The sequence below is a fragment of the Vidua macroura genome, chromosome 18, assembly GCF_024509145.1.
Source record: "Vidua macroura isolate BioBank_ID:100142 chromosome 18, ASM2450914v1, whole genome shotgun sequence".
NCBI lineage: Eukaryota > Metazoa > Chordata > Aves > Passeriformes > Viduidae > Vidua > Vidua macroura.
In genome coordinates, this window is record NC_071588.1 from 4,995,627 (window position 1) to 5,003,532 (window position 7,906).

The 7,906-nt window shown below is 63.6% G+C and overlaps 1 long non-coding RNA gene across 1 annotated transcript; it reads left to right on the forward strand.

Annotated features, from left to right (window-relative positions):
* Nucleotides 1-733: 733 nt before the first annotated feature.
* LOC128816564 (uncharacterized) lies at nucleotides 734-7,579 on the forward strand. The gene is made up of 3 exons (XR_008439948.1): nucleotides 734-869; nucleotides 1,403-3,153; nucleotides 3,395-7,579. It is a non-coding gene; the product is annotated as an uncharacterized LOC128816564 (long non-coding RNA).
* Nucleotides 7,580-7,906: the final 327 nt, after the last annotated feature.

Genomic DNA, 7,906 nt, shown 5'->3' on the forward strand with positions numbered 1-7,906 from the left:
GCTCCAGAGCCCTGGGGGGACGCGGGGTCCGGGAGCGGGGCCAGCACATGGCCAGGCACGGTGGGCAGCTGGCGGCGAGACCAGATGTCCCCGGGGACCCGGCGGGGACTTGGAGAACAATGCGGGAGCCCAGCAGCTGCACAGCGCTGCGGAGGGGCTGTCACAACCCCCGGACGGGAGGGGAGCTGTCCCCGGCATGGAAGGGGGGGCTCAGGGACAGGGCTGTGTCCCCAAGCCGGGCTGGTCTGTGCCATCCATCCCCACCGAGCCCGGGTTCATCCTGCCCACCACGTCCCCAGGGGTGTGCCCGACACCCCTGCCCCCTTTGTCCCGTGTCCCCTGGGTCACACCCATGGCTGTGGGGAGCCCGTGACTTCACGGCCAACGATGTCCTGGCAGGGGGTGACAGTGGCATTTGCAGCGGCTGTCGTGGCAAAAAGGTCCCCAGGGTCTCCCGCAGCGGGAGCGGTGCGGGAGCGGTGCTGGAAGTGATGCGGGAGCGGTGCGGGAGAGGTGCTGGAAGTGGTGCGGGAGCGGTGCTGGAAGTGATGCGGGAGCGGTGCGGGAGCGGTGCTGGAAGTGGTGCGGGAGCGGTGCTGGAAGGGATGCGGGAGCGGTGCGGAGCGGGCGCGGTGCGGGGAAAAGGTGACTGGGCCGCATTTCCAGCATTAAAATTTAATGCGAGTTGCAGCATCCTCCTGCGCCGTAGGTAGGGCCGGGGGGGGCCGGGGGCTGCTGGAGGAGGAGTTTGCTTGGCCGCCTCTTCCTCAGGGATGCTCTGGGAAAGCTCCAGCACAAAGGAGCGGCGCGGCGGGCAGGAGCGAGCGGAACCGGCGCCCCCCAGCCCCAGCCCGGCCCCCCGGGAGCAGGTAACTCACCGGGGACGTGGCTCCGCTCCCTGCGGACGGCGATGGGGCGCCGGTGGGGTCTGGGGATGCGGGGAGCCCGGGGGCCGCCCCCACCTCCGGGCGGGAGCGGGGGCGATGTCACCCCGGAATTCGGGGGGTCCTGCGGGCATCGCTCCGGGAGGTGCGGAGCCGGCGGACGCGGCTGCCCCCTCCTCTCCTCTCCATGCTCCAAAAATACCCCCTTTCTCAATATATTTTTCTCTGGTTATAAATAACCCCACGAGAACCCCCGCCCCCGGCAGGACTCCCTCCTTCCTCGGGGGTGCCAGGCCGGGGCAGCCGGGCCCCCCTCCCTTTGTTAGGGCAGGAGCAGCCGCGCATCCCGCGCCGTGTTCCCGGCCACATCCTGGCCCGGCGGGCGATCCCGGTGATCCCGGTCCTGAGGCAGCGCTGGGCAGCCTGGCCCCACCCTCGGACACTGCCTGCAGCCCCTGGCCCAAATCAGAACTAACTGCTGCACCGCTTGTTTGTATTTTTTTTTTTTTTTTTTCCAGAATCCTCATCAAGAATAGGGCTCCTGCCAGGTAAATGGATTCTTGCCTGATTTTCAATGCTCCTGGGAGGATTTGTAGGCAAAATGCTGTTTTACTGCTTTGTCTCGAAGCCCCCATTTCCTCCTAAAGCTGATGATCCTAGGCGGGGGTTAGAGGCGAGGCTGGGGCCAGCAGCCCCAGGGCACAGCCCAGGCCTTCCTCCCCCTCCGAGTTAACCTGGCAGATGCTCTTCTTGCGGAGCCATTTTCTCTCCCTCATTGTCTCGCAGCCTTTTGTGTGTGCGGGTAGGTCCTGCCCTGGGAGCCAGGAGGAGCCCAGAAATAATCAGATTTTCAGGCGTTGTGGGCTTGCAAGGAGCCATTCACACCCCCACGCCCCCCTGCTGCCGGGCTGCCCGGCCCCAGAGCTGCAGACAAAGGCAGCAGCGCCTGGCACCCCTGCAGCAGCACCAGAGCCCGGGCTGTGCCAGAGCCTGGGCTCTGCTGGATGGCAGCGAGGCTCGGGCAGCGCTGGCAGGGCACAGGGCCGGGGTGTCTGCCCACCCCACTGGGATCTGGGGGGTCAGGGTGCACAGATGGCACATCCCATAGACCATCTCTCTAGGATCTCTCGCCTGTTGTGCCCTCATCTCCCTGTTCCTGCCCGCAGTGGAGCTTGTGCTCCTCTCCCTCCCTCTCTCCTCACTCGAGGAGGGGGTTTGGCCCCATTTAATTCGGGTGTCCAGCCCCCAGGGCCACTGTATGTGCCACCCACACGTGTGGCAGAGGCAGCTCGAGCTCACGCCCAAGACGAATGTTGAGGTGAGTCCTGTCTGTGCAAAATTGTTTCTCCCTCCCTGTCCCCTGGGATGTGCTTCATTCCCAGGCCAGAGAGGCCATCCTGCCCCAGCGCAGGCACCTCCCGCTCGGATCCAGCAGGGGATCCATTTGCCAGATGCTCATTCCCGCTGCTCCGCCCCACCGCAGCTGGGCTGCAAATGCCGCCTGGACGTGCTGTCCCCACGGCAGGGACTGTCCTGCCGGCAGCGCCTGCGGCGTGTGGTGACAATGAGCGCGTGGTGACAATGAGCGTGTGGTGACAATGAGCCGTGGGAAGCAGGAGCGGCTCCGCAGCTGAACTGCAGAGTCATCACGGCCCCGCTCCCCCGGGACCTGCTGCTGTCCTGGTTTGCCCGGGCAGGGCAGGGCAGGGCAGGTCACAGACATGGGCTGGCTGCTGGCACCGGCCACATGTCCCCAAATCCCCGAGGAGGTGGAGCAGCACCCACCGCAGCGCGGCTGTGACCGCCAGTTGCCCCAGTTTAACCGGTGCCTGCGGAACCGCAGGGTACCAGTGACTCAGCTTTACCCCACGGCAGGGGCAGGGGCAGAGGTGGCAGCAGAAGTGACAGTGGCAGTCCCTGCCTCCAGTGCAGGGGTTACAGCAACAAGTAGGGACAGTTTGGGGCATTGCCACCATTTCTGGTGTGGTGGCTCCGATGCCCCCCTGTGCCTGGTTCAGCTCCTTCACCCTGCAAGGGGACAGGGACAGGAAGGTCTGTGCCCAAGCCTCCTGCCAGGCTCCTGCCAGCTTGGCTGGGCTGTGCCTGAGGACAGGGCCCTGTTTCTCCCCCTTGCTGCGTTGGTTGTTTCTCTTGCAGCTGCTAATGACTGACCTGAGGTCTGTTCACACAGTCCCCTCGCTGCCTCCACGGCACAGAGCCACGTGGAACAGGGGACATTGCACAGCACTCCCGTAGCTGGTGACCACAGGTAGGACTCTGGGGAGGGGACACAGGTAGTGCCAGCCCCTCGTGAGCAGGGAGGGTGCTGGACAGTCGGGATCATCCTTCCTCCTCAGGGCCCCATCTCCTGCAGGGTTCTCCCCAGGCCCCAGCAGGGTGCAGGGGTTCACACCATCCCTAGGGCCACCTGCATGAGAGGATGTGTCCCCCAGCAGTGGGGAGGGGGTGGCTGCCACAACCCAGGGTCTCACAGCATCTCTGCTCCTCAGTGCCACCACCCCAGGGGCACGGCCCAGCTCCTGCCTGGCCAGACTGACCATGTCCAGAGGGGAGCCGGGCTCAGGAGCTGCCGTCACAACCAGCACATGATGCCAGAGCCGGGCTGGCCCCAGCAGAGCACCCTGGTACCCACTGCCATGGCGTGGAGCCACGAGCCCGGCCACTGCGGGGGACACGGCCCAGGAGACTGCGGTGGTGACACCTGAGGACACGGGGCTGCGCATGCACACGGTTTTCCTGCAAGGTGCTGGGGTGTCCTTGCCTCCCGCTGCACCCCCCAGGCCTGTCTCCTTCCCTGAGCACAGAGTAGGAAGAGGGAGAAGGAAAAGGGAGTGGGGCAGAGCTGTGCCAGCTCCTCATGGTGACACGATGGCCAGAGCCCAAAGGGGCTCTGTCTGTCCCCACTGATCCTGCCCTTCCCTCTGGCTGTTGGTGAAGTCCTGGTGCTTTCTGAACCACCTGGTGTGTGGAGCATCCTGTAGCTTGGAGAGGAGCATGGGCAGCGAAACCTCCTGCAGTGCCCTGTAAGCAGGTGGGACCATGTCCTTGCCAAGCAGCCACTTGGGCCCATGTCCCCACACAGGCAGAAGGACGGGGGTGCAGTGGGCTGGGGGCTGAGGGCAGACACAGCTCATGGCAGGGGTTACAGCCTTGAAGTCCAAACTGGAAAAGCATCCTTTTGGGGACCAGAGGTGCTCGTGCAGTGGGAGGAGGTGACCCAGAGGGACACAGGGCAGAGGGCCCATCCCAGCCCTGTTTCTTGGGGCACAGTGCTCCTGCAGCCCTTGGAGCACTGCTCAGCCCCATGGAGAGGAAGCTTCTGATGGGGAGGGGGTAAGCTGTGGGTCACCTTTCCTCTGCTCCATGGTGGTTTTCCCTGCTGGATCTCCTCCTCCCTGCACGTGCAGTGGGAGCTTGCTGAAGTCCTGGAGCAGCTGTCGTGGTCTCTGCTGGAGCCTTATCCCAGACACTGCCAGTCCTCCTCTGCTTCTTCCAGCTCCTTTAGAGTCCTTTAGGCACTGCTGGGACCATGTCCTCCATGCATCCTGTCTCACGCCTTTCCCAGCCCCGGGGGGGGAAGTACATGTTGTGAGGGGCCTCTGGTACCTCCCTGGCAGGGATCAGAGGAGCAGATGCCTGCTGAGCATTTCATTCAGGGACAGGCTCTGTCACACCGGCTGAACCCTCCACTAACACCTTCCCAAATGTCAAAGCCCAAAAACGCCTCCTGCTCTTGTGAGCCAGAGCCCTGCTGCTGATGGGCCTGGCTCTGCATGCTGCCAATATTAACCTACTAACCTGCTGGGACCCCTGTGCCCTCCCCAGGGCTGCCACGGCCCCTGGCACACGGACTAACCCACTAACCAGCCCAGAGCATGCCCTACTAACCCACAGCAGCCCTGCCTCGTGCCCACTAACCACGGCAGCAAGCGTTGACTTTAAAGAGGAACAGAAAAGCTGGAAAATGGCTTTGGAAGTGCCAGGTGTCAGTGCCAGGCTGCACAGGCAGGGACAGGCAGGGGCAGCCCTGGCTGAGGGCAGGAGAGAGGACTGGCTGCCCAGCACTGGGCAGGAGTGGTGTTGGGCAGCTCCTGTCCGTGCAGGCAGCCCCTGTCCCGGGCAGGAGAGGGGACTGCTGGTCCCCAGGCAGGAGAGGGGAGCAGCAGCCCCTGTTCTGGGCAGGAGAGGGGTGCACCAGCCCCTGCCTGGGTCAGGAGAGGGGTGCACCAGCCCCTGCCCTGGTCAGGAGAGGGGAGCAGCAGCCCCTGCCCCGGGCAGCCCCCGGCAGCACGAGGAGAGGGTTTCTCCCCACACGCCCTGCCCAGCTCTGCCTGTGGAGCCTGTTGCTGACTAGGAGCCTAAAACGGTTTTATCAGCAGAAGCTTTTCAGTTCCTTTTTAAGCCAGTAGATCTCTGTTACTAACACATTCCTGAACTGAATTAAACAAACTAACCACTGCTGCTTTTCTCTTCATTTCTCTTCCAGTGTGTGTGTCCTCTAAGGCAGACCAGTGCCCTGCTTCTGTTACTAACCTGTACTTCTGTTTCTACTGTACTAATCCTCCCTGATTGTTTCTCTCTTGCTACTAACAACTCTCTTTGCACTTTGCCTCTCGGGTGCTGTTTGCCATGACAAGTGACAGTGGCTCCTCCTGGACTTAGTCACCTGCAGCACTCGATTTTTCGTGCTGCTGAGCATCCCTGGCTCCCATTTGGTACCATGGGAAAGAAGATGCTCGGGCTGGGGCACTTTGAATATTTCCCTCTTGGCCCGTTTTCCAACAAATTTCACGTGGCACAATGAGGAGAAGAGGCTGAGTGGCAACAGGACAGTACAAACCCATTAATAATGGCTGTAGAGGCCCAGCAAACCCCGTTTGCAAAGAGATTCATCCACAGAGCAAAGGCTGCCATGAGCCTGAGCTTGGGGCTCTCCCGAGGCCTCGGGTCACCTGTCATGGGGAATGTTCTCGTGCTGCTCCCAGCATTGGTGCTCCTGGGCTCCTCTCTTCACCCCCTCTGTCTCTCCACAGTTTATCTTGTGCCTGGTGCATGTGGAAGCCGCTGCTGGCAGCGTGGCCCTGACTAACCCAGCTCTGCGTCACCGCCGGGTCCCACTGCAGGGTCCCCTGGCCCCAGCCAAGGACAGGGGTGGGCAGTGGGTGTCACAGGGGCTCTGCCATCAGGTGATGGGGGCACAGCCTGGCCTTTTCTTTCTGTCCATCTGTCAGCCAGATGAACATCCCCACCCTCTGCAGGGACCCTGCCAGGGTGAAGGATCCAGGCCCTGGCCCGCTGCTGTGGGCTTGGCACATGGCAAGGCACCGGTGGCGTTCAGGGCTGCCATGACCAGGGGGACAGAGCTGAGCCCTGTGTGCCAGCAGAGGATGGTGGCCTCGTGCTGCTGGCCCATGAGGACATCCCAGACTGTGCCTGTTGGGGGGACAAGGCACCCCTCAACCAAGGGTCACAGCAGCTTTGTCAGGGGGAGCAGATCCAGACAGGGTCCAGCTCTGGCTGCTCTCTCTTGGCTTTGCCTTGTGCTCTTTGCTCCCATGGCCAGGGCTTCCCCCAGCCACTGCTGTCACTGGCTGATGTCACTGTCACCCCATGGCAGCTCTCCTGCCTGCACTGGAAGGCAGAGCTGGACAGGGTCTCCTGGGTGGCCCCGTGACACTGTCACCTCCTCTGGGCATCCCTGCTAGGCACTAAGCCCAGCCTGCTCCTTTACTGGGGGGTCTCTATCAGGCTGTTGGGGGACCCCTCCCCACCCAGCTCTGTGTCTGTCCAACCTCCACCTTATCCCCCTAATCCCCCAAAGGCCCTTCCTCTGCACAGCTGCCACCAGGATGGATTTTAGGGCTGATGCTCCTGTGTTTGATGGAAGGGGGAGACAGGGCCCTGCTGTGGGCAGCGTGGGGAGCACAGGGACAGGGATGGGACAGGAGGACAAAGCCAGGTCAGGCCCAGGGTGGGTTCAGGGTTCCTGCGCAGGACAGGAGCACCACAAGCACTGGGCTGGAGTTGTCAGAGCCCATCACTGTGAGGGACTCTCCTCCCTGCCCCACAGACCCCCCTTCTGCTCCAGAGCAGCCCCCCTGTGCCCAGGCTGGTCACCATGGGGAGCTGTGGGACCACAAGTCACCTCGATGGCAGAGGATGCAGCTGGCAAATGTCACCCTGCACAGCCTGCACAGTGGGGACAGGCCACCAGTGCCCCCCTCAGAGCAGGGCAGGAGGGCAGAGAGGCCCCACCAAACAACCAGGATGCTCCTTTGCTCTGCTCCTGCACCTCAGGGCTCCCTGTCCCTGCTCCCCAGTCCCCGTGGCTGGCAGGAGTTGATCTCTCTGTCTGTCCATCCCTCTTTGCTGGTGTCCCCAGAGCTGTCTGGAGAGGGGCACGATGTGCAGACCCCCTTTCAGCTGCGGTGGGGGACGTGTGGCCAGGGCACCCCAGCAGTGACACGGGCAGAGGTGCAGCCCTGGGGGCACTGTCCTGCCCAGGGTGCTCCAGCTCAAGCTGGTCATGGCCCCTGCTTTGTGGGCACAGCCACACTGGCTGGACACTGGCCAGGAGTCCCATAAGTCACCACAGCCCCGAGGATGTCCCCACAGCCCCGAGGACGTCCCCACAGCCTGTAATGTCTACTGTGAACATGGCAAGTGTGCAACCACCTCGCTGTCTTGTCTTCTGTCTTTGTGCAGCGTGGGGGGCTGGGGGAACCGTGTGAGCCTGGGCTGGGGGTGCCCCAGCTCCCGTGGGGGGCGTGGGGGGTGCCAGGACAGGCCGTTCTCACCGCGGCCACCTCGGCATCCTGCTGAGGCGCCGGGGTCACCGGGGGTGTGGCAGGACCGGAGGGGCCCCGGGTGGGCGGTGGGGAGAAGGGGCTTCGTGCCCCGCGGGGCGCAGGAGGGCGGGCACTCCCGGGCAGCCCTGGCTGGTGGCTCTGGGGGCGCGGTGCCATGCCCAGCGCGGGGAGCAGGGCGGGCACGGAGCCCAC